This window comes from Rhincodon typus, chromosome 12 (assembly GCF_021869965.1).
Source record: "Rhincodon typus isolate 14 chromosome 12, sRhiTyp1.1, whole genome shotgun sequence".
Lineage (NCBI taxonomy): Eukaryota > Metazoa > Chordata > Chondrichthyes > Orectolobiformes > Rhincodontidae > Rhincodon > Rhincodon typus.
In genome coordinates, this window is record NC_063343.1 from 73,152,745 (window position 1) to 73,178,255 (window position 25,511).

A 25,511-nucleotide genomic window follows, 5' to 3' on the forward strand; every position below is an offset into this window, starting at 1 on the left:
AGATACTCGTGATCCACTCTGTCGAACACCTTTTCCTGATCAAGGGAGAGAAAGGCGCTCGACAGGCCAGCCCCATGGAAGTAATGGGTCGTGTCCCAGACCAGGTGGATGTTGTCATGTATGCTCTAGCCCAGGACGGTGTAGGACTTGCCTGGGTGGATCATGCAGTCAGCACAGTGCCAAGGTGAGTTGAAAGTACCCTGGCAAAGATTTTGTTGCCCGTGCGCAGGAGGGAGACCAGACACCAATTCTTCAACAAACAGAGAAACCCCTTCTTCGGCAACAGAGTAATGATTGCCTACACCAAGAAAAGGGTATCTCTCCAGTCCCGGTACATTCATCCAGGAGCCATGCATAGTCGATGTCCCAGAATGCCCTAAAGAATTCCACAATCAGCCCACCCAGTCCCAGGTGACTTGCCCCTCGAAAGATGGTTGAGGGCACAGGCCAGCTTCTCTAAGCTCAGAGGGCATTGAGACTCTCAGCACCTTCGGGGCTGACCTGTGGCTGGTCCTCCCACAGAACTCTGTGAGCTTCCTTGTTGGACAGATCTGAACAGAAGAGAGCCCTACACTAGTCTCTCACTTGGCCCTGACCCTCCCCTGGATCTGAAACAGGGATCCTTTGTCAGCTAGCATCACATGTTGGGCTTGCTTTTCTCCAGTGAGTAGCAGACCATTCTTCACTTCATACATCTCCGGCAGGGCCAGGCCCACACCAGATTGACCGAGATGGGACTCCAGTTTAAGCGCCTCCTTCTCCAACACCTCGATCCTGGATTTCTGCCTCTTCATCGACACCCTTGCATACTGCTGGCAGAAGGCATGGACGTGAGCCTTGCCCACATCTCCCCCCCACCCCCTATAGCCTCAAGGAGGGGAAGCCCCCTGCTTCCTTCTCCAGCCAGCCCCGTAGTGATGAAACAAGCCCCAGAAACATGCGTCCTCCAGCAGCAGATTGTGAAAGTGCCAGGACATTGACATCACCCTAGCGCTGAACAGAATGAGCTCCGCCCAGATTAGGTTATGATTGGAAAGTCTGCCAGATGGAGGCCTTCAGAACACAGGACACGTACGCCCTGGAAATGTAGAGGCGGTCAATTCTGGACACTCTGACTCCTGGCCTCGCAAAAGTGAAGGCAATGGAATCGGGATAGAGAGATTTCGCCAGACATCTACCTAGTCAAAGGGGTTCACCAGTCCCTCACTTTCACCACTGATGCTGAGCTCACCTGGGTATACCAACAGTCCCTCCTCTCGAGGATGCAATTAAAATCCCACCCGAGGAGAATAACTTTGATGGAGCTGAGGAGAATAGACACTTCATCAAAGAAGCTGCATCTGTTCCTGTCCGAACTGAGGTACGTGTACATTCACAAAGTTAAGCGACGTGCCCCCAAACCAAACTCTAGCTACTTAGCCTTCCTGTGCATGTTTCTCTCAGTAAATGTGCTCTCTCACTTCACCAGTGTTGTCATTAACTGCCACTACAGACTTCCCTCGTGGACTCTGAGGTGGGTCAGTGCAGAGAGGGGTGGCAGAGATGGGTATGGCTGCCTGGATATTGAACAGGAATCTGGGGAATTGAGCTGGTGTGTTCACACCTTTGCTGAGCTTTAAGGGAGTGAAACACTTTTCTGTTCACATAGGTAGCTACTGTTTCCCAGGCTCTCTGAAAGACAATATGTGCCCCTCACACGCTGGGGAAAACAATCTATTTCAGGGATTCTATTTTAAAACTAATAGAATTATGATCACTGTGATAATTTCCTCCAACAGAAAGCTATGGGTTTGATCTTTTGCATCCTCTAAAGCACGTGATAGCAATTGAAAAACCAAAGGCACTTTCACCTGTGCAATCTGCTGTCCCACCAGAGTTATTACAGTGCAGAAGAGACCATTCAGCCCATCATGCCTGTGCTGGCTCATTAAACGAGCATCATTACCGAGTGCCAATCTCCTGTCTTCCTCCTATTCCCTTGCATGCTACTTCTATCCAAATAATAAACCACTGCTCCCAAAGTCAAGATCTACTCTTCATTTGGTTCCTCCCCATAGTTTTTGTGATGCCCCACTTGTTCATCACAGAACCCAGGATAAGGAAAGTGGATTTGTCAGAAATTCTGAATGCAGCGGGTAGTCACAGAGCTCCTGATTGAGGTGACTCAGGATAACTCCCACCACCTCCTGAGGTATGGAATATCATCTCTGAAGAGGCTGATTAGAAAATATCTACAATAGCTTTTTATTCATCCCGAAACAACACTATGACCAATCTAATTTATTTCTCTAAAAATTCTCCTATATATTTCTTGTCTCAAGAAACTATTTAGTGATAGACCACCACGCAACCTTCGCCATTGGTTAGGTTAGACTCTGCATGGTTAGGGTTTAGCATGGTTTTGTACCATACTGAGGGCAGCAGGGGGAGAAGGGTGTGGGTGGTTTGGGATGTAAGTATTTGGGGAGGTGTTTTGGAAAGTGGCTTTGGGGAGTGGGCTTGGAGAGCAGGTTTTGGAGCGTGGGTTTGGGAAGTGGGTTTGGGGAGTGGGTTTGGGGAGGGGGTTTGATGAGTGAGGTTTCAGGAGTGGGTTCAGGGAGATGGCTTGAGGAGTGAGTTTTTGGAGAGGGTTTTGGGGAGAGGGTTTTGGAAAGTGGGTTTGGGGAGTGGGTTCTCTGGAGTTGGGTTTGGAGAGCAGGTTTGAGGAGTGGGCTTGGGAAGAGGGCATTTGGGAGACGGTTTTAGGGAGAGGGTTTGAGGAGTGGGTCTGGGGAGTGGGCCTGGGGAGTGTGTTTTGGGGTGTGAGTTTGGGGAAAGGGTTTCGGTTTGGGGACAGAGTTTTGGGGAGTGGGTTTGGGGAGAGGGTTTTGGGGAGTGGGTTTTGTGGAGTAAGTTTTGGGAGTGGGTTTTGGAAGTGGGTTTTGGCCATGGGTTTGGGTTTGGGGGCAGAGTTTTAGGGAGTGGGTTTGGGGAGAGGGCTTGGGGAGAGGGTTTTGGGGAGTGGGTTTGGGGAGTATGTTTTGGGAGTGGGTTTTGGAAGTGGGTTTTTGTCATGGGTTTGGGTTTGGGGAGAGGGTTTTGGGGAATGGGTTTGGGGAAGGGGGTTTTGGGAGTGGATTTGGAAAGTGGATTTGGGGAATGGGTTTGGGTTTGGGGGCAGAGTTTTGGGGGGTGGGTTTGGGGAGTGGGTTTGGAAAGTGGATTTGGGGAGAGGGTTTCGGTTTACAAGAGCAGTGCATGTCAAACTGACGTGAAGTTGGTCAGTGACAAACTATGTCCAAAACCCATAATCACTCAGGTTATCAAAGTTACACCATGGGACTGAGTTAAAGTGAATTTGATGTCAAAGCAGGTCAAGGGAGAGAAATAGTGAGAAGGAGAGGTGACTAAGTTAACCTTTGTGTTGTTAAAAGCATGCTTAGACTTTAAATGACACAACTTAACTTGCTGCAGCAGGTTTAGTGCAAATGTAATTTGTAAATAGAGCAATCTTACATCATTCAGTATTAATCAATGCTGAGGCAGTCATTACCTCCTGTAAGTCTGCACAGAACATGTATTTGCCCTTCACCTGAAGCCATTGTATAAGTTACACATTAACAATGGCCAGTTCCACCCCATGAGCCTCACACTTCACTTGAGACCAAGCTCAGCCCATTAATTTCAGGCAAGTATGGGCACACAGCAGGATATTAGGCAAATCTTTACAAAGTGACTCTCGTATGGCATTCTGAAATGCAGATGAAGCAATTAGGGTACAAATTCTAAAGGTATTTTAAATTAGCAAAGTTTTAAGGCGTACAGATGGACTTCACCAATTCTCTGAGAAAATGAGGCATTACATTCAAAAGCACAGCAAAAAGAAACGAGCACACAGCCCACTCACTGACAGTGTGTCTGTGTGAAGCACAGACCAATATGAGGCCAATATTCTCAAAATCAGGTCTACAACCATACAAACATTTACTATTACAGAAAAAGATGACTGCAGGTACTGGAAAGCAGAAATAAAGCCGATTGTTCGGTGTGGAAGGTCACACTGACTTTATTGTTTATTGGGAATACCCACCAATCAAGCAATGGTGATGCCACCATCTAACCAACCCCGGCAACATCTGTCAGCCAATCAGGGGCTGGCAGCTCTTGGATCCAACAGAGAACGCTGTTGAGAAGCGACTGAGGAGGATTCTGGGAGAAAGCAGCTCAGTCACCAGCGACTGCCCAGGAGTGAATAAAAGGGAGGGAAGCAATAGAGGAGCAGCCATTTTTGGAGTGGCCATTTCGAGAAGGGCAGCCCTGTGGTCAAAGTGCTGTTTGTGGTTTAAGTAAATAGTGGGTTTTAGTGAGAGGGCTGAAGAGCAGTGAGGTAAAGCAGTCAGAAGAGGAGAAAACTACTGCAGGTGCTGAAGGCATGAGGGTAAAGGAGAAGGAGAAGGAAGTTTAACAGTGACATCACAGGTAGTAGGTAAGTGAGTAGTTGGTTTCCCTTCTCTCTCTCTTAGCTTCTCTTCACTTTGCTACTGTTGTTGTTAACTTAAGAGTTAAGACCCATGGCAGGAGACCCCAGACCCGTGTCATGCTCCTTCCTGTGTGATGTGGGAATTCAGGGACTGTTCCAATGTCCATGACTCCTTCAGGGAAAGCAGGAAGTGTGACCAGCTGAAGCTCCTGTCTGACCATTTGATAGCTCTGGAACATCTGCGAGGCTGAGGGAATCATGGATAACATGTTCAGTAAGTTGGTCACACCGTAGATAAAACATTACCGAGGAAGATAGGGAATGGGTAACCAACAGACAGAGGAAGAGTAGGAAGGCAGTGCAGGGGGCCCCTTGTTCATCTCCCTCCAAAACAACTGTACTGTTCTGGATCCTGTTGGGGGAGAGAGCTCACCGGGAGAAGGGGCAGCAACCTAGTTCATGGCACTGTGGTTGGCTCTGCTGTACAGGATGGCAGGGAAAAGTGGCAGAGCTGTACTGATAGGGGATTCAATTGTAAGGGGAATAAATAGGTGTTTCTGCAGCTGTAAATGAGAGTCCAGGATGGTATATTGCCTCTTTGGTGCAAGGGTTAAGGATGTCTTGGAGCGGCTGTAGGACATTCTGGTGGTGAAGGGTGAACAGCCAGCTGTCATGGCTCATATCGGCACCGACAATGTCGGTTAAAAAATGGGATGAGGTCCTACAAGTTGAATTTAGGCAGTTAGGAGTTAAACTAAAAAGTAGGACCTCAACAGACAAGGCAGATGAACTTAGAGCTCCGATTAGTACTTGGAACTATGATGTCGTTGCTATGACAGAGACTTGGTTAAGGGGGGGACAGGAATGGCAGCTTAATGTTCCAGGATACAGGTGTTTCAGGTGGGATAGAGGGGGATATAAGAAGGGTAGGGGAGTTGCACTACTTGTTAAGGAGAATATCACAGCTGTACTGCGGGAGGACACCTCGGAAGACTCATACAGCGAGGCAATATGGGTAGTGCTTAGGAACAGGAAGGGTGCAATCACAACGTTTGGGTTTACTATAGGCCTCCCCACAGCCAGCAGGAGATAGAAGAACAGATGTGTAAGCAGATTTTGGCAAGATGTAAAAGTAACAGGGTTGTTGTCGTGGGTGATTTTAACTTCCCATATATTGACTGGGACTTACTTAGTGCTTGGGGTGCGGATGGGGCAGAGTTTGTAAGGAGCATCCCGGAGGGCTTCTTGAAACAGTATGTAGATAGTCCAACTAGGAAAGGGATTGTACTGGACTTAATACTGGGGAATGAGCCTGGCCAGGTGATCGACATCTCAGTAGGGGAGCAGCTCAGGAACAGTGATCACAATGCAGTAAGCTTTAAGGTACTGATGGATGAAGATAGGTGTAGTTGTCAGGTGAAGGTGCTAAATTAAGGGAAGGCTAATTACAACAATATTAGGCAGGAACTGAAGAATGTAGATTGGAGGCAGATATTTGAGGGCAAATCAACATCTGGTATATGGGAAGCTTTTAAGTGTAAGTGGCTGGGAACTCTAGACCAGCACATTCCTTTAAGGGTGAAGGATAAGTATGGCAAGTTTAGGGAATCTTGGATAATAAGAGATATTGTGAGCCTGTTCAGTTCTGAGTAAGGGTCACTGAACCCGAAATGTTAACTCTTTTTTTTTCCTTCACAGATGCTGCCAGACCTGCTGAGCTTTTCCAGCAACTTCTGTTTTTGTCCCAGAGATTGGAGAATAGCCAATGTTGTTCCTTTGTTTAAGAAGGGTGGTAAGGATAATCTAGCTAATTACAGGCCGGTGAGCCTTATGTCAGTGGTAGGGAAATTATTGGAGAGGATTCTTCAAGACAGGATTGACTCCCACTTGGGAATAAGTGGGCGTATTAGCGCAAAGCAACATGGTTTGTGAAGGGGACATCATGTCTCACTAACTTGGTTGAGTTTTTTGAGGAAGTGATGAAGATGATCGATGAGGGTAGGGCAGTGGTCTTCAGTAAGGCCTTTGACAAGGTCCCTCATGGCAGGCTGATAGAGAAGGTAAAGTCGCATGGGGTCATGGTGAGCTTGCAAGATGGATAAAAAACTGGCTCGGTCAGAGAAGACAGAGGGTAGCAGTGGAAGGGTGCATTTCTGAATGGAGGGCTGTGACTAGTGACGTTCCTCAGGGATCAGTGTTGGGACCTTTGCTGTTTGTAATATATATAAATGTTTTGGAGGAAAATGTAACTGGTCTGATTAGTAAGTTTGCTGATGACACAAAAGTTGGTGGAATTGCAGATAGCGATGAGGACCGTCAAAGGATACAGCAGGATATAGATCAGTTGGTGACTTAGGTAGAGAGATGGCAGATGGAGTTTAATCTGGAAAAATGTGAGGTAATGCATTTTGGAAGGTCTAGTCCGGATGGAAAATATACAGTAAACGGCAGAACCCTTAAGAGTACTGATAGGCAGAGGGATCTGGGTGTACAGGTACACAGGTCACTGAAACTGGCAACCCAGGTGGAAAAGGTAGTCAACAAGGCATACGGCATGCTTGCCTTCATTGGCTGAGGCGTTGGGATTAAAAATTGTCAGCTAATGTTGCAGATTTATAGAACCTTAGTTAGGACGCATTTGAAATATTCTGTTCAATTCTGGTCGCTACACTACCAGAAGGATGTTGTGGCTTTGGAGAGGGTACAGAAAAGATTTACCAGGATGTTGCCTGGTTTGGAGGGCATTAGCTATGAGGATAGGTTGGAGAAACTTGGATTGTTCTTACTGGAACGAAAGAGGTTGAGGGGTGACCTGACAGAGGTCTACAAGATCATGAAGGGCATGGACAGTGTGGACAATCAAAAGCTTTTTCCCAGGGTGGAAGAGTCAGTTACCAGGGGCCATGGGTTTAAGGTGTGAGGGGCAAGGTTTAAAGGTGATGTACGAGGCAAGTTTTTTACACAGAGGGTGGTGGGTGCCTGGAACTCGCTGCCGGGGAAGGTAGTGGAAGCAGATGCTATAGTGATTTTTAAAGGGCGTCTTGACAAATATATTAATAGCACGGAAATAGAGGGATACGGTCCTCGGAAGAGTAAGGGGTTTTAGTTGTGACGAGCAGCATGTCAGTGCAGGCTTGGAGGGCCGAAGGGCCTGTTCCTGTACTGTAATTTTCTTTGTTCTTTGTTGTTTGTTCATAGTGAGAGGGTTTGAGTATCGGAGTAAAGATGTCTTGCAGCAGTTGTACAGGGTCTTGGTGAGGCCACACCTTGAGTATTGTGTCCAATTTTGGTCTCCTAGTCTGAGGAAGGACATTGTTGCTATTGAGGGAGTCTAGCGAAGATTCACCAGTCTGATTCCTGGAATGGCAGGACTGACCTGTGACGAAAGACTGGATTGACTGAGCTTGTATTCGCTGGAATTTAGAAGAATAAGGGTGAATCTCATAGAAACATATAAAGTCCTGATGGGACTGGACAGGCTCGATGCAGGAAGAATGTTCCCAATGTTGGGGAAGTCCAGAACTAGTTGTCACAGTCGAAGACTAAGGTGTAAGCCATTCAGGACTGAAATGTGGAAGAATTTCTTTACTCAGAGAATTGTGAACTTGTGGAATTCTCTCCGACAGGAAGCTGTTGGGGCCAGTTCATTTGATGTATTCACAAGAGGGAGGTGGACATGGCCCTTATGGCTAAAGGGATTAAAGGCTATGGGAAGTGGGATAGAGTGCATGATCAGCCGTGATCATATTGAATGGTGGTGCAGGCTCGAAGGGCCCATTGGCCTACTCCTGCACCTATTTTCTATGTTTTTATGAATGAAAATAATGAAAGTTACAATCAACTGATACAAAATAATTTTTAAATTTATTCATGGTATATGGGTATCTCTGGCTGGGCTAGCATTTATTGCCCATTCTTAATTGCCCTTGAGAAAGTGTTAGTGCAAACCAACCTACCAGCTTGGCAAACAAATCAACAACCCCATCCACAACTCAAGCTACAAGTCTTCTTAAAAACTTTAAAGGTGTTATTGAGTTACCTTCTTGAACTGCTGCAGTACATGTGCTGGAGTACAATACACTGCTGTTAGGGAGGGAATTACAGAGTTTTTATCCTGCAGGTTCAAAGCTGACATGAGATTTCCTTTGTCCAATTGATCCAAACCTGTCCTCATGTTGTATACATCTGTCAATCTCCGGCCAATCCCCTGTCGTTCAAGATCAACTCCAGTCTTTCCAATCTAACCTTGCGACAAACATCCATCAGTCCTGGAAGAAATCTACGAAGTATGCTCTGCCATTTGATCATGGCTGATCTGTTTCTCAACCCCTTTCTCGTGCAATGTCGCCATAACCCTTGACCCCCTTACAATCGACCATCTATCTATCTCTGTCTTAAATGCACTCGATGATTTGGCCTTCACTGCCTTCTTGAGTGATGAGTTCCACAGATTCACCACCCTCTGCCTGAAGAAATTCCTCCTCATCCAATTCTCAAGGGTCATCCCTTCACTCTGAGGCTGTGCCCTTTGGTCCTAGTTGCTCCTACTAAAGGAAACATCTCTCCACACCCACTCTATCCAGACCTGTCAGTATTCTGTGAGTTTCAGTTAAATCCCCCCTCATCCTTCTAAACTCTATTAAGTACAGGCCCAGAGACCTCAACCACTCTTCATATGACAAGCCCTTCATCTCCAGGATCATTCTTGCTAACCTTCTCTGGACCCCTCCAAGGCTAGCACATCCATCCTTAGATATAGGGCCCAAAACTGTTCAAAACATTCAAAATGCTGTCTGACAAGAGCACTTCTACAGCCTCAGCAGTACATCTCTGCTCTCGTATACCAGCCCTCCTGAAATGAATGCTAACATTGCATTTGTCTTCTTAACTGCCAAATGAATGAGCTAGGACTCCCAAGTTCCTTTGTGCTTCAGGTTTCTGAAGCCATTCCTCATTTAGAAAATAGTGTATGCCTCTGTTACCAAAGTGTATAATCTCACACTTACCCACATTGTCTTCCATCTTCCACCTCTATGGCCACTCTCTTAGCCTGTCCAAGTCCTTCTGCAGCCTCCACATTTCCTCAACACCACCTGTCCCTCCACCCTTTGTTGCTTACTTTGCAGATGACACAATGTCCACAGTTCCTTTGTCCAGACCGTTAATGTATAATGGTCATGCACTCCTCACATCTATTTTTTTCTTTTGGGTGGTCAGTGAAACTTACCTCTTTAACCAAACTTTTAATCAGCTTTTAATGAGCTGTCTTTATATTGCCCTGTACAGTTCGTTGTCAGATTTTTGTTAAGCCAGCAAGAGATCCTAGAATCATTCCAAATCTTCAACCTTCTTGGCATTAAACCTGTATGATTGACTCTCAGAGATAAAAATCATGGTACATTTTTAAGAAGGTGACAGTTCATAAAATAATAATGTTGATTGTCTGTATGTGATGGGTTACTGTGGATTACACATGGCTAGCCCTCAGTTCCGAGCTTAAATCAATCATATAGTTTCAAAGATATAATAAACTGCAGATGTGAAGCTCAAATGTTTTATGAATGGTGCTAAGAACATCAAATAGAGTTACAGCTGTAGTCCTAGAGGCCATAACTTTGGTTATCTGTCATATTTATTGTACAATTACATTTTTTTGCCATTTCCTACCACCAGCAACAAGTGAAGAAAACATATAGCTCATTAAATAAAATGATAGAATTGTCACAACACCGAAGAAGCCCATTCAAGCAATTCTGCCCTTGCTTGCCCTTCTAAGGAACAATTCATGCACCAACCCTCCCCTGTACATTCTACATATCTCTGTACATTCCTCCTGTTCCATTTCTAGAATATTTGGAACATTTCCAGCACAGAGGGAGGACACCCTGTCCATTGTGCCTGAACCTACTGAAGAACGAGCTTTGCAGCCAAATCCTATTTCCCAGTATTTGGTCTGTACCACTGGATGTTATCATATTTCAGCTGCATATCCAACTACCTCTTGAAATAAGTCCAGGTTCCTGCCTCTACTCGCCTGCCAGGCAGTGAGTTCCAGACCCCAACCAGCCTCTGGATAAAAATGTTTCCATGTCTCCCTTCTAACCTTTTGATGAATCCCTTTAAATTTACTCTCCCTGGACTCTGACCTCTCTGCTAATGGAAATATATCTTTCCCATCCAGTCTATCTAGACCTCTCAGAACCTTGAACACCTCAATCAAATTTCCCTTCAGCCTCCTCTGGTTAAGAAGAACAATCCCACCAATCTATCTAACCTTCCCTCATTGCTTGAACTGTCCAGTCTGAGTAACTTCCTCTGAATATCCTCTGGTCCCTGTCTTGGTGTGAAAGCGTCAAATAGTTGATAATGATGTAAACTTTTTTTGAGGATTTAAATTTGTTAGGCATCTGACTAGGAGGGGATAGTGAAGCATTGTATTGAGCACGATTGAGATGAAGAGTGATGTGAAATGGATAGCTGCCTCACTATTGCCAGGTACCCTGTTGCACAGAGTCCAGATCTAACCCCTTAAATGATGAGTATCATCAGAGAACAGGATCAGGCTCAGGGTTGATGCTGTGCAGCATCACCAGCACTCACTGGCTTGTTTCCTTAGGAGAGATTGAACAGTTTATGCCTGTGCTGTCTGGCGCTTAGAAAAATGAGCAATGATCTAATTGATGTGCATAAGATGCTCAAGGGGATTGACAAAGTAAACATAGAGAGGATGTTTCCTCCTACGGGGCAACCTAGAACAAAAGGACTTAGTTTTAGGATGAGGGGAGGCAGATTTAAAACAGAAATGAGGAGGTATTACTTTTCTCAAAGGATTGTGAATCTGTGGAATTCACTGCCCCAGAGTTTGGTGGATACCAGAACACTGAATAAGGAGAAAGACAGAATTTTAATTAGTAACGGTTGAAGGGCTAATGAGAGTGGGCAGGAAAGTGGAGTTAAGGCTGGACTGAGATCAGCTATGATCCTTTCAAAGGGCAGAGCAGGCTTGAAGGGCTGAATGGTCTACTCCTGTTCCAAGTTTTAATCGTCTTATCTACACACTGCTGATGTTGTTGTATCAAGCAGGTCCTCTTGAGTGCACTGTCACAAGATAACAACACCAGCTGTCAAAGAGTGTGTGGCATTGTGGTGGGGTTTATGATCATTTTGTCTTTGGGTGGTTATGTGAAATTATTAACATTGAATTAACCAGCTTTTATGTAGAAAATGGGGGGTAATGAGAAATGGACATCTTTTATTAATCAATATTGTTTGTTTTATATTGACCCCACACATCAAAATATTACTGCACACAGTTTTTGGAGGAAATTGGGAAAATAAATGCAAAAAACAATACAGTGCAATAAAGACAATGGATCAACAGCAACTTACAGCTCCTTTAAAGCAGGAAAACTTCCCAAGGCACTTCTGGAACGTGCAAGTGTGGACGAGGTGCTAATGCACAAGGGAAGGCTTGGCATGACAATGGCAGGCATTAGTAAAAATGTTGACTGTAAAGATTTGGAAGCACAATGCAGGGTGAGCAACGGACTGCAAACATGAAAATGATTTCATGTGACATCCACAGAGAGCAGCCCAGGGTAAAATGTTATTTTCCAGTTCATTGCACTGTAACTGTTTTTAAGCTGGGGTGCTCCACTTAAATAAACAGCACAATTTGGTCACATTTGTGGATATATCTTAAACCAGAACAACTCACTGTTTTCTCCTGCTCAATCTCTAACACTCCACTGCCTCCTACTGCGACAGCAGTAGAATATTTGAATAATTTGTTCCAAGGTTACATTGCACTTCAAGAATCAGGTTTTTGAATTGACAAAACAAAGTGCTGGAGAAACTCAGTATCTGTGAAGAGAGAAATAAAGTGTTAGCATTTGGTTTGAAGGGTACCTGAATTTGAAACATTAAGGCGATCTTCTGTTTGCAGATCATGCTGACTTTCTCCAGCAATTTCTGTTTTTGTTTGTTTTCAGATTTGCAGCTTCTGCAGTTCTTTATTTTCTTAATTCGACCAAAATACTTTTGCTGGAATAACTTTCCAAAATAGATACATTTTACCAAATGAATTTTCCAGTTTCCTACAATACTCTGAATTAATGCAGCTTCATGCAGTTGATAGAAGATAGTAAGAACTGCAGATGCTGGAGTCAGAATCAAGATAGTGTGAAGCTGGAGGAATGTAACAGGTCAGGTAGCATCAGAGGAGCAGGAAAAATGATGTAACAAGGTGTACAGCTGGATGAACACAGCAGGCCAAGCAGGAGCAGGAAAGCTGATGTTTTGGGCCTAGACCCTTCTTCAGACCTGGATGCTGTGTAGAATTAAAAACAGTAGGGATCCTTCGCAGATCTGGGAAAGAGAGGCTCTGAGCTGGGGTGGAGCTGACTGTAGTAAGAGAAGATGCTGGCGCATGGCTGTAAACATGGAGCTGAGGATCTGCAGAGAAAACCATTTCTGGACGCTCTGGATGTACTGCAGATAACTCTCGATGACGGGTGCAAACCCGAAACGTCGATTTGCCTGCTGCTCTGATGCTGCCTGACCTGCTGTGTTCCTCCAGCTTCACACTTCATGTAGCTAATGTTGTCTTGTCAAATGTTTTTCTGAGCAGTCCATCTATATCATGCCACATCAATAAGAAAGTCTAGAAGCTGTCAGTGTGACCTCTTCCTGTGCAGATCATTCCCCTCTACAGAGTGGGTATCTGATTGAAATACCCATGAAAAACATAGAAATGTAAAACTTTTCAGCAAACCAGTTAGCTCATCATCAAAGTGGCCTTTCTTCGAGCTAGGCAGTATCAGCTGATAATTCTCAGGTGGAATGGGCATCATCAAAACTCTATCTTGTCTTTTCCCTCAGTCCACAGGGTCATTTTTTTCAGCAACTGAGACCTTGAATTTGGGCTGAGATTTCTTCTTTGCCCCAGGGGCATTGACATTAGTTGCACATCCCAACCACCACCTCCTTGGAGACAAGCCAATTCAGCAGAGCTCAGGAATTGCACCTGCGGCCTCTCCTGTTTGAGATACATCTGTCTCAGAAAGTCAGGCTGGATGATACAAACTAGTTAATGTGGCAAAACATTAAGATTTCACAGAAGCCCAGGAACAGCAGCCTACTCTTACACATGAGTACGATGTCACACTGCATTTAGATCAGCGAATGCAATTGCACAAAGGGAATAAATAGCTCTTTGAGTGGGAAGTGGGTAAAATGGAGTGGTTAAGCAAAAAAAAATCATAATTCTGATTCTGAATGAGAATTCAGTAATGGCCCATTATACACTTGACCCGGAGGGCTATGCTGCACTAACTCCTTACACAAGCAAGTGACCACTTGAAGGACATTGATCTGATATAGCGCTCAGCTGTTTCCATCTCATTGTCATTGAAGGATGTAGCATTTCTGAATTCAGCCCATTTACTGCAGTGGACCATGTACTCCGCTGCTGCTAAGTACTGAGCAAATAAATGAGTGTTTGGATGAGTAGCTGTTGACACTTTCATCTTTACTTAGCTAATAGTCACAGTGGATTACCACAGACAGCTGATTCTGACCTTTCACCTCTTGTGCACAGGCTATTTATTCAAAGCTTACGTTTTCACATCCAACAGTTTATCAGAAAGTTTCAGTGTGGAGAAAGTATAATCAATCCACTCCAACAAATTCCATTGTCAGCAAAGTTGTACAACCAGGAAGTCGGGTGTGGTGGGAATGCATTTGAGTGTAAAGGGTTGGAATAGTGTAATTTTAACCTTATTTGCCAAATGGAAATTGAGCTGGTAAATCAAACAACTTGCAGTGATTGACGCATTGATGCAGCGATGACCCAAACACTTCATGGGAGTGTTTGTAAAACAAAATTTAACACAAACCACATAAAGAGGCTCTGGGCAAAGTGGTCAAAAGGAACAGACTTGAAAGAGCTCCTGAAAGGAAGAGGGAGAGTGAGGGAAACATGGGATTCTGTAAGAGTAATTGAGCTTAGAGATCAGGCAGCTAAAGGCACGGCCACCAATATAGGAGCAATGAAAATTACAGATGTTCAAGAAGCTCGGTTTAGAATGTTGGGGAGATTCAGAATGGTTCTGAACCTGAGGAGATTGAAGAACCAGGAAGGGATGAAATGTATTTCAAATCAAATGGAGGTTGACTGTTAATATCCTGTCTGTTTCGAATGATGTTGATTGTTCCTGACACTTTCACAAAGCAGGCCTGAACACCCCATTCCCCTTCCATGGATTGGAGTTACGGCTAGGGAAGCTGGTCTAACAGGGTGAAGGGTTGATCTTTTATCTCTGACCCCAGGATTGGGACTTCTTTTCTAAACCATCTCACTACCATGTCCTGAAAAGGCTGGGTACCATCAAGGCTGACGAGAGGAGAAGAGAAGATATGGCAGTAATTCAGTGAGTGGCCTTTCAGGATTGAGATGAAGAAGAATTCCTTCACCGAGAAAGTGGTACATCTTTGGGATTTTCTCCCCAAGAGCTGTGGAAATTCAGTCACTGAGTATGTTCAAGATTGGGATTGATAGGTTTTGAGGACCAATAAAATTGAGGCAACTGAAAAAAATGCAGGAAAATAGTATTAAGATGGTAGGTCAGCCATATCGTTAATGAGATGTAATCTCAAGGGGTTGAATGGCATCTTCATGCTCTTGGTTCTTATAGACTTGGTTTTGAAAAGTTCATAGGAAGAAAGGAAGGTTGGGTTGGGGAGTGTCAGGTGTAGGGAGTTGAACAGATTTTATTTCCCAGTAGTCCTTTCGAGCCATAGAGTCATACAGCACGGAAACAGACCCTTTGATCCAACTTGTCCATGCCGACCAGATATCCCAGTCCCATTTGCCAGCATTTGGCCCTTATCACTCCAAACCCGTCCTGTACATATATCCATCCAGATGCATTCTAAATGTTGTAATTGTACGCAACTCCACCATCTCCTGTGGCAGCTTGCTCCTTACACACATCACCTTCTGTGTGAAAAAGTTACCCCTGCGGTTCTTTTTAATCTCTCTGTGCTGCAATTTTATAGATTGAAGGAATGAGATGAAATCAGAACAAAGTCTAGTGAGAATCATAAAACACAATGCCATGATAACAGACTCAGGTCTTCAGGACAAGTCGGGCTGTCACTCAGGTCACTGAAATTAAGGTGAGGCAGGTAAAAAATTCCATCAATTGTACCTGCCCAATATTCTCCTCAACTGAAAATATCATTGGTCTTAGTCACTCCAGCTCTGCTTCTCTGTTTCCCAATAAAAGCAAAATGCTGCAGAAGTTGCAAATTTAAAATTAAAAAAACTGTAATGCTGAAGAAATTTAGCAGATCTTGCAATATCTGCAGAAAGTAAAAGAATGAAGTTTCAAGTCTGACGTGACTGTTCTTTCAAACTGAAAGGAATTGGAAAATGTTAGTTTTTAAGCTATTAACAGAGGTGGGGGAGCAGTGAGAGGAACATTATCTGTTTAAAATGGTAGAATAACAGTTAATGGTGGTAAAGGTAAAACTGAAATGTAAAATGTGTGTAAATGATTAGTGTGAAATAATTGCTTGGTAGTTCAGAACTTAAACTTTGCAAAAAGAAGATTAGAAGTTGAATCTTTTTATTTTGTGCTCATCAGAATTAGGAGCACGATACAGAATCAGAGAATTACAGAATTGTTTGAGCACAGAAGAACACCATTCCAGCCATTGTGCTGACACCAATTCTATTATCTAGTGCCAGTCTCCTGCCTTTCTCCCATACCTCTGCATTGAATCTGTCTCCACCACATTTCCAAAAAAATGGAAAAAACAGAGATACCATTTTATACAGCATGAAAGAGGCTGCCAATTGTTTGGGTCTCAATTGGCCTGGCAATGCAATAAGACAGCTAATTGATGATCTTAATTCTCAGCCAAGGAAAAGAAAGTTTTGATTGGTCAAAACATTGCCATGGGAATGCAGCAAGAGTGTGTGACTCTTTTTCTCTCAAAAAAGATGTGCCATTAGACATAGGAACAGAAGTAGGCTATTCAGCCCTTCAAGTCTGATCTGTTATTCAGTGAGATCAGAAAAGCAGGTAATGCAGAAAGTGGGGCATCCGGAAGAAAATGTGATTTCTTTGAAGTAAAGAGGCAACAGTAAACATTTTGATCATTATTTTAAACCTGACAGTGGTGCAGGGGTCACAGTCCTGGCTGATCATTTGAAGTGGTTCTGACAGTAGACATTGAGCCATTAAAATGAAAGAGTTGTTCAGGCAGCAGAGATCTCCGAGTGAAAGGTCACCACGCCTCCACCCCTAACTGTAAGAGCTGAGAGATTAATGAGACTTTCAATACCATGCACAATCAAAGAGTGTTTTATAGAGCAGAAATACTTGAATCCAACTGCTTTCTGAAGAAAGTAGACACAGTTGCACAGCAGGACAACAGGACAGAACCCTTACAGAAGTCACAACACAAACATCATCCAGGGCAGAGGTAGTAGGAATTTCGGCCCGAAATGTCAGCTTTCCTGCTCCTCTGATGCTGCTTGGCCTGCTGTGTTCATCCAGCTCTACACCTTGTTATCTCATCATCCAGGCCAAATGTGATTGAGCAGTAACCTGACACTTAATGCTTATTTCCAAAGTTTATCAATTTTTATCAACATAACAAATTCTTTGCAGGCTTCTGAGAAAATAAACACTGCATCAAATCAGAATGGTGCAAAAGGAAAATATGGAATTTACCAAGATTAGGAAATTTTTCCAAGAAGGTTTGTCAGAGTATAATCCAGTCAGTTTGCAATGAATTATCATTAACAGAGGAAACAGTGAAGGTTAGTGGTTGATCTTCCACCGTTTCATCATAGACCAGTCATACCCAAGGGTCTGAGGGAGGAAATTCTTCATGAATCCGTGCAGTCACTAGAAAATATATCATTAGTGACCCCTTCGATACGGAAGCACTCCAAATTCAAATGCAACAAGACTTGGGCAAAATCCAAGTTTTGGCTGACAAGTGGCAAGAAACATTTGTATCTTACAAATGACAGGCAATGTCCATCTCCAAAACCAGAGAATCGCCCCTTGACATTCAAAGGCATCAGGATCACTAACTATCTTGCTCTCAATACTCATTCCTCAAACTCGGCAGGCTCATGTCATCTGGTTGGTCTGTATGCCATTGGGATAACATTAAACTAACCTCTTCCAGAGAACTCTAGCGATGCAGTCGTGTACATTCTTAATCTCCTGAGAGGGGGTAGACTCAGTGGCACTACGCATGGCCAGACAATCTACACAACAAAAGCTGCACACAGTACAGGAACGGACTTTGTATTTCACAGGCACCGGAAAGAATCAGTCAGTAGTTTGACGGCCTGAATGACATTGATCCATTTGAATTGAGGCATGATAGGAGGAAATAGAGAAAGAGAGGGAGGATGGAGGGAGAAATATAAATTAGAGCAGGGGAGACGGAATGAAAAGTCACATCTAATTACAAGCTTTTTCTCAAGTCCTGCCCAGCAATTTGATAACAATCCTAGAACAGAGATCTTTGTAAATGCGATGGCAGGATTGAAGTCTTGGACAGATGTAAGTTTTACAGCAGGGAACAATTTGAGATTGCAATGCAGTGTAGATTATCCAGCAGCTGCAATTACTGCAGTACTCCCTGTTGGGTTGTTACATGAAAGGGTTTGCATTCTGATCACAGAATTGCATGTTCAAATTTAATTTGTGTTTATAGGGCCTGAATAAAATAAATTATATCACATGCACTACATCATAACTTTGTTTAACATGTTTATGCCCACTCAAAACTGCAATAGGGAGGTCACAATGATCAAGAAGCTAATGCTGAACAGGGGATTATCCCTCAATGATTAGTAACTCAACCAGTGGTCTGTGATCTGAGAGAGTGTCCAGTCTTGGTTTCACTCCTACCCCCATTCTGTGTCCACTCATGCCTCTCTTCCAACCATCATTGGAGACAGAATTGAGTCAGAATCTTCTTTAATTTACCTGCTTCCTCAATGAGGAATATTGATGTGAGGTAATGGCTAAAGCCTTGTTGTCCTCCAGGTTGAAAGGAGATAACTTATATACAGTTCAGCATTCCAACATAGGAGCTCACAGGTCCAACTGACTTAATGTCGCAACAAAGAGGCACATTTACAGGAGAGAAATATTTTAAGATAAACCGAAAAACTAGAGTCTTACATTTTGGAGTATCACGTGACATATGCATTGTCAATGACAATAAACTGAAGCATAAACAAAGTAATTCTATTTTTGCTTGCTAAATACACTTAGATATTCATGAATGCATGGCAAATCCCAGAGTTCTTGGTACTGCACATCAATCTTCATTTTATTGTTGAGAATTGTTCTTTCCACTTCCCAGTGATATTAAACAGTAGCTGTATCATTTGAGCCTGGAAAGTTTGAAGTGAATATACCAAATGCTGTTGATTCTTGGCTCAATTTGACTGGCTATCTCTGCATGAAACCAAGCCAAAGTTAGAGTCGGGTAATTAATTCAAAAGAGAAGACAAATCCCTCCACTGATTCCATCATTACCATGCTTTGTGAGCAACTGCTTTGGAGTTGGAGATGCCATTCTGTAGATAGACATTAACACAGCCTTTCTGCATTGTTTACTCAGGAACTAAATGTACACTGTTCTCAGCTGAAAAGCCATATTTAATACAAAATGGGCTTCAGTTTTTGGCGATGGAGGTATTCATTGTTGTGTTAGTTCTCATGGTCAGTATTTCAGTGTAACTTTAAGAGACATGCTGATGACATCATCACTGTATGATAGTGTGTGATGTGCAAGTATTAATATCTTACCCTCTGTCTTACCTTCGATCACTTGCAGAATGGCACTCTACTGGAAGGATGCTCCTTTGTTGTAAATCAAGAACTTAATATTCACCCAGATACTTTAGAGCCTCAATAATGTAAAGTTTGCACATAACAGATAGTTGTGGATAAGTGCTTGTTGGATTCTTCAAAGCCACAGCCTCCACGCCCAGTTTCTTAATTACTAGTGATCTATATTGCATCATCATCCCTCTCTACACACCCTAGCAACCTAGCAGGATGTATCGAGCAGAGCAGCAAATGGGAGAAACATTAGAGGCATCAACATACAGAGGAATCTAGGTGCACAGGTTCACAGTTCCCTGAAAGCGGCAGTAGATAAAATGGTCAAGAAGGCATATAGCACGTTTGCCTTCATTGAACAGGGCATAGAGTATAAAATTGCCATTCATGTTGCAGTTGTATAGAACTTTAGTTAGGCCACATTTGGAATATCATCTGCAGTTCTGGTTGCCACAATACCAGAAGGATGTGGAGTACTCGGAGAGGGTACAGAAATAGTTTACCAGGATATTGCTTGGTTTGGAGGGTATTAGCTATGAGGAGAGATTGGACAAACTTGATTTGTTTTCATTTGAACATCAGAGGCTGAGGGATGACTTAATATAAGTTTACAAAATTATAATAAGCATGGATAGAATGGATAGTCAATCTTTTTCCTGCGGTTGAACTATTACTAAGGGCCAAACGTTTAAGGTAAAAATGGGTAAGATCAAAGGAGATGTGAGAGGCAAGTTATTTTTTATACAGAGGGTGTAAGTGCCTGGAATGTGCTGCCAGAAGAGTTGGTGGAGAAAGAAATAATTGCAATGTTTAAGAGGCACCTTGATGGATACAGGAACAGGTCGGGAATAGAGGGATCTGGACTGCATACAGGCAAAAGGCTTTTACTTTATAAAAGTGCCATGTGTCAGCGCAGGCCTAGTGGACTGAAGGGCCTGTTCCTGTGCTATACCGTTCTTGGTAAATTAGCAGTGAATAAGGGCGAAGCAACAAAACACAATGCTTCTCTTCATTGTTGCATTTTCATGCAACACCAGCAGAGAAGAGATGACCATCCTCAGCACAGCTTGTGCTCGGGGGAAAGTGTAAATAACCTCAGCCAGAATTATCCAACTATTACAAAAACATTCTTCTTCAAAGACAGACCAGAATGAAAGATATATACGACAAATGGAAAACATCCACAACAGCACACTGGGCAGAGACTGTGAGTTTGAAGAACAAATACACATACATGGATACCAACAGAGGTTTCTAGAATTTGTAACCAGCACAGATCATACAAAGTCATTGCTGATCATGGTGCAAAATTGTGAGAAAACAGAAGCTGCTTGAACCAGAGTCTGACACACCAATCATACACCAAGGGTGTGAGGAAGAACACCCTGATAATGAGTAGCACCATGGGTGGGTGATGCTGAGTGACAGCACGAACAGCAAAACAAGATGGTGTTGGAAAATGTACCTGTCCAAATGAGCAGACAGTCCACAGATCAGGGCAAGTTATCAAACACCTAATGTAATGCACTTAAGGTTAAAATGTTAACCTTGCAAACTCTATTTGTATAATTATTGAATTAATAATACATGCAAATGTGGAACTATGTTATATGTGTTTGGGATTTTGTTTTATTCTTGGAGAAAGGGGGATGCTGTGTTGTGAATAATGGTCAGTGTGTCTGTGTACCTTTAAGAGACAAGATCGTCTTATCATCACTGTATCATAACAAGTTTGTTTTTTTTTATCATTCACTCATGGGACGTGGCCATTTCTGGCTGGGCCAACATTTATTGTCCATCCCTAGTTGTCCCGGAGTAGGTGGTAGTGAGCTGTTTTCTTGAACCACTGCAGTCCACATGCTGTATGTAGACCCACAATGTTATTCTGGATAGAGTTCAAGGATTTTGATGCAGCAACAAGTCAGGATGATGAGTAGCTTGGAGGAGAGCTTGTAGGTGTTCCCATGTATCTGCTACCCTTGTTCTTCTGGGAAAGTAGTAGATTTAATGGTTTTGGAAGGTGCTGTTGGAAGAACTTTGGTGAATTTCCACAGGGCATCTTGTAGAAGATGCAGACTACTACCACTGAGTGTCAGTGGTTGAGGGGGTGGATTCCTCTGGATGTGGTGCCAGTCAAGCAGGCTGCTTTGTCCTTGATGGTGTCAAGCTTCTTGAATGTTGTTTGAGTTGCACTTATCCAGGCAAGTGGGGAGTATTCCATTACACACCTGACTTGTGCCTTGTAGATGGTGGGCAGGCTTTGGGGAGTCAGGAGGTGAGTTATTCACCACAGTATTCCTAATCTCTGACCTTCTTTTGCAGTCACTTTATTTATATGGTTAGTCCATTTGAGTTTCTGGTCAATGGTAATCCCCAGGATGTTGAATATTGGGGATACAGTGATGGTAACAAGTTTGAATGTCAAGGGGTGATGGTTAGACTGTCTCTTATTGCAGAATGTCACAACCTGGCATTTGGGTGGTGTGAATGTTATTTGCCACTCAGCCCAATCCTGGATATTGTGCAGATCTTGTTGGATTTGAACACAGACTGCTTCAGTATCTGAGGAGTCATGAATAAAGCAGAACATCGTACAGTCATCGGCGAACATCCCCACTTCTGACCTTATGATGGAGGGAAAGTCATTTTTGAAGCAGCTGAAGATGGTTGTGCCAAGAACACTACTCTGAGGAACTCCTGCAGAAATTTCCTGGAGCTGAGAAGACTTACCCCCAACAGTCACAACCATCTTCCTATGTGTCAGGTATGACTCCAGACACTGGAGAGTTTGCCCCCGATACCCATTGATTCCAGTTTTGCCAGGGCTCCTTGATGCCACACTTAGTCGAATGCAGCCTTGATGTCAATGTCTGTCACTCTCACTTCACCTCTGGAATTCAGCTCTTTTGTTCATGTTTGAACCAAGGCTGTAATGAGATCAGGAGCTGAGTGGGCCCTGGCAGAACCCAAACTGGGCGTCACTGAGCAGGTTATTGCTGAGCAGGTGCTGCTTGGTAGTACTGCCAATTTACTGATGATGGAGAGTAGACTGATGAGGTGGTAATTAGCCGGGTTGGATTTGCCCTGCTTTTTATGTATAGGACATACCTGGGCAATTTTCCACATTGTCTGGTCAGTGCCAGTGTTGTAACTGTGATGGAAGAGCTTGGCGAGGGGAGCAGAAAGTTCTGGAGCACAAATCTTCAGTACTATTGCCGGAATGTTGTCAGGGCCTGTAGCCTTTGCAGTATCCAGTGCCTCTGACCATTTTTTGATATCACGTGGAGTGAATCGAATTGGCTCAAGACTGGTATGTATAATACAAGGCCTACTGGAAGAGACTGAGTTGGATCATTCACTCAGCATTTCTGGCTGATGATTGCTGCAAATGCTTCAGCTTTTTACACTGATGTGCTGGGGTCTTCCATCATTGAGGATGGGGATACATATGGAGCCTGCTACTCCAGTGAGTTGTTTAATTGTCCATTGGAAAGGCTGATATTCTGAACTTTTTACGTCTTTATTTTTCTAATTTACTTCTATCACCTATAATGCTGGATTCTTTATTTCTTTTTGTTGTTAATTCTTTTTGTTTGAAAAGAATTTGATCTTAAGAATCTGTACCCAGCTACGTTTGTGCCTAAGATAGCGCTGTAATGTGATGACTGTAAACTTTTCATTGTACTCGTTTAATGTACATAGGAATCTTGGGGTTCAATTCCATAGCTCCCTGAAAGTAGCCATGCAAGTAGATAGGGTGGTAAAGAAGGCATGTGGCATACTTGCCTTTATGGGTCAGTGAATTGAATACCAGAGTCAGGATATCATGTTACAGCTTTATAATACTTTGGTTAGGTGACACTTACAGTACTATATTCAATTCTGGTCGCACATTACAGGAAGGATGTGAAGGCTTTGGAGAGGGTGAAGAAGAGGTTTACCAGAATGCTGCCTGGATTTTCAGAAAGAAAAAGGGTCCAGACCCGAAACGTCAGCTTTCCTGCTCCTCTGATGCTGCTTGGCCTGCTGTATTCATCCAGCTCTCAGATTCTCCAGCATCAGTAGTTCCTACTATCTCTGAATCCAGTTGTTTGGCATCCTGTTCAGCACAACATGGTGAGCCAAAGGGCCCATTCCTGTGCTGTACTGTTCTATGTTCAATGTTCTATGTTCTACATGTGACAATAAAACTAATTCAATTCAATTCAATTCGAGTTGCTGTATTTACGCAGGAGAGACACTGACCTGGCAGCACTTTGTGATTGAAGATTTCCACTAAATGTCAATTTGAATCTGTATCTTTGTTGGAACAGTATTGAGAATATACTCTCTGCGAGGTGCTGGCATATTGGTATTGTCACTGATACCTCAATTAAAACAGCCCTTAGTAAATATATTGGAAACATGGGTTCAAATCCTGCCATAGCAGATGGGGACATTTCAATTCAATAAAAAACTAGCAAAAGTTTGATTGTTCTAGGGGAAAGCCCATTTGGTTCACTGATGTTCTGACCTGCTCTGGTCGAAAAGTGACACCAAACCAATGTGTCATAGAGTGGGGATGAGGAAGCAAACAGTGGGGATAAATGAATGCTTTTCTGGTTGGTGATCAGTAACTAGTGGTGTGCCTCAGTGATCATTTTTGGAACCGTAATTGTTTACAATTTACATTGATGATTTGGAGTTGGCGACCATGTGTAGTGTGTCAAGATTTGCGGATGACACTAAGAATGACAGTAAAAGGGTCTATTACTTGGACAGTAAAAAATTTCAGCATGCTGCTGTGCAGAGGGACCTGTGTGTCTTTGTACATGAATCACAGAAGGTTGATTTGCAGGTGCAGCAGGTAATTAAGAAGGCAAATGGAATTTTGTCCTTCATTGCTCGAGGGATTCAGTTTAAAAGCAGGGAGGTTACGCTGCAGCTATATAGGGTGCTGGTGAGGCCACACCTGGAATATTGCGTGCAGTTTTAGTCTCTTTACTTGAGAGACAATAAACTGGCACTGGAGAGGGAGCAGAGCAGGTTCTCTAGGTTGATTCCGAAGTTGAGGAGGTTGGCTTATGAGGAGACACTGAGATTATATTTATTGGAATTTAGAAGAATGAGAGGGGAATCTTATAGAAACAGATAAAATTATGAAGGGAGTAGATTAGATAGAAGCATAGAGGATGTTTCCACTGTCAGGTAAAACTATAAAAGGAGTGCATAGACTCAAAATTCGGGGAAGCAGATTTAGGATTGAATTAAGGAGGAATTTCTTCACCCAGAGGGTTGTGAATCTGTGGAATTCCCTGCCCAGTGAAGTAGTTGAAGCTGCCTCGTTGAATGTATTTTAAAGCTAAGATAGATAACTTTTTTGAACAGTAAAGGAATTAAGGGTTATGGTGAGAGAATGGTTAAGTGGAGCTAAGTCCATGAAAAGATCAGCCATGATCTTATTGAATGGCGGAGCAGGCTCGAAGGGCCGAATGACCTCCTCCTGCTCCTGGTTCTTATGAGTCTCTTATGGTCTTATGAGATCTATACCACAGAAAAAGGCCCTTCAGCCCTTTGCGTCTGCACTGGTCAAAAACACCTGCCAACTATGTTAATTTTATTTTCCAGCACTTGGCCCATAGCCTTGTCTGACTGGGAATTGCATGTGCAGATTCTTCGAAGAAGTGAACTTCTTCAATGTTGAGATTTTCTTCCTCTATTACACTCACAGGCAGTGAATTCCAGATTCCCACCACCCTCTGGATGAAAATGTTTTTCCTCACATTTCCACTAAACCTTCTGTCTCTTAATTTAATTCTATGCCCTGGTAATTAATTCCTCTCCCAAGTGGAAAAGTTTCTTGCTGTCTACCATGTCCATGCCCCTCATCTCAGTCATGCCCCTCTCAATCTCTTCTGGTCCGAGGAAAGCAACCCCAGTCTGTCCAATCTCTCTTTATAACCAAAACCCTCCAGCCAAGTCAACACCCTGGTAAATCTCCTCTGCATCCTCTCCAGTGCTATCACATCCCTTCTGGGATATGGATTCCAGAACTGCACACAATACTGTAACTGTAGCCTAATCAACGTTTTATACATATTTTAGCATCACCTCCCTGCTCTTAAACTCTATGCCCTGGCTAACAAAGGCAAGTATCCATCTGGCTTCTGAACCACATCATCCAC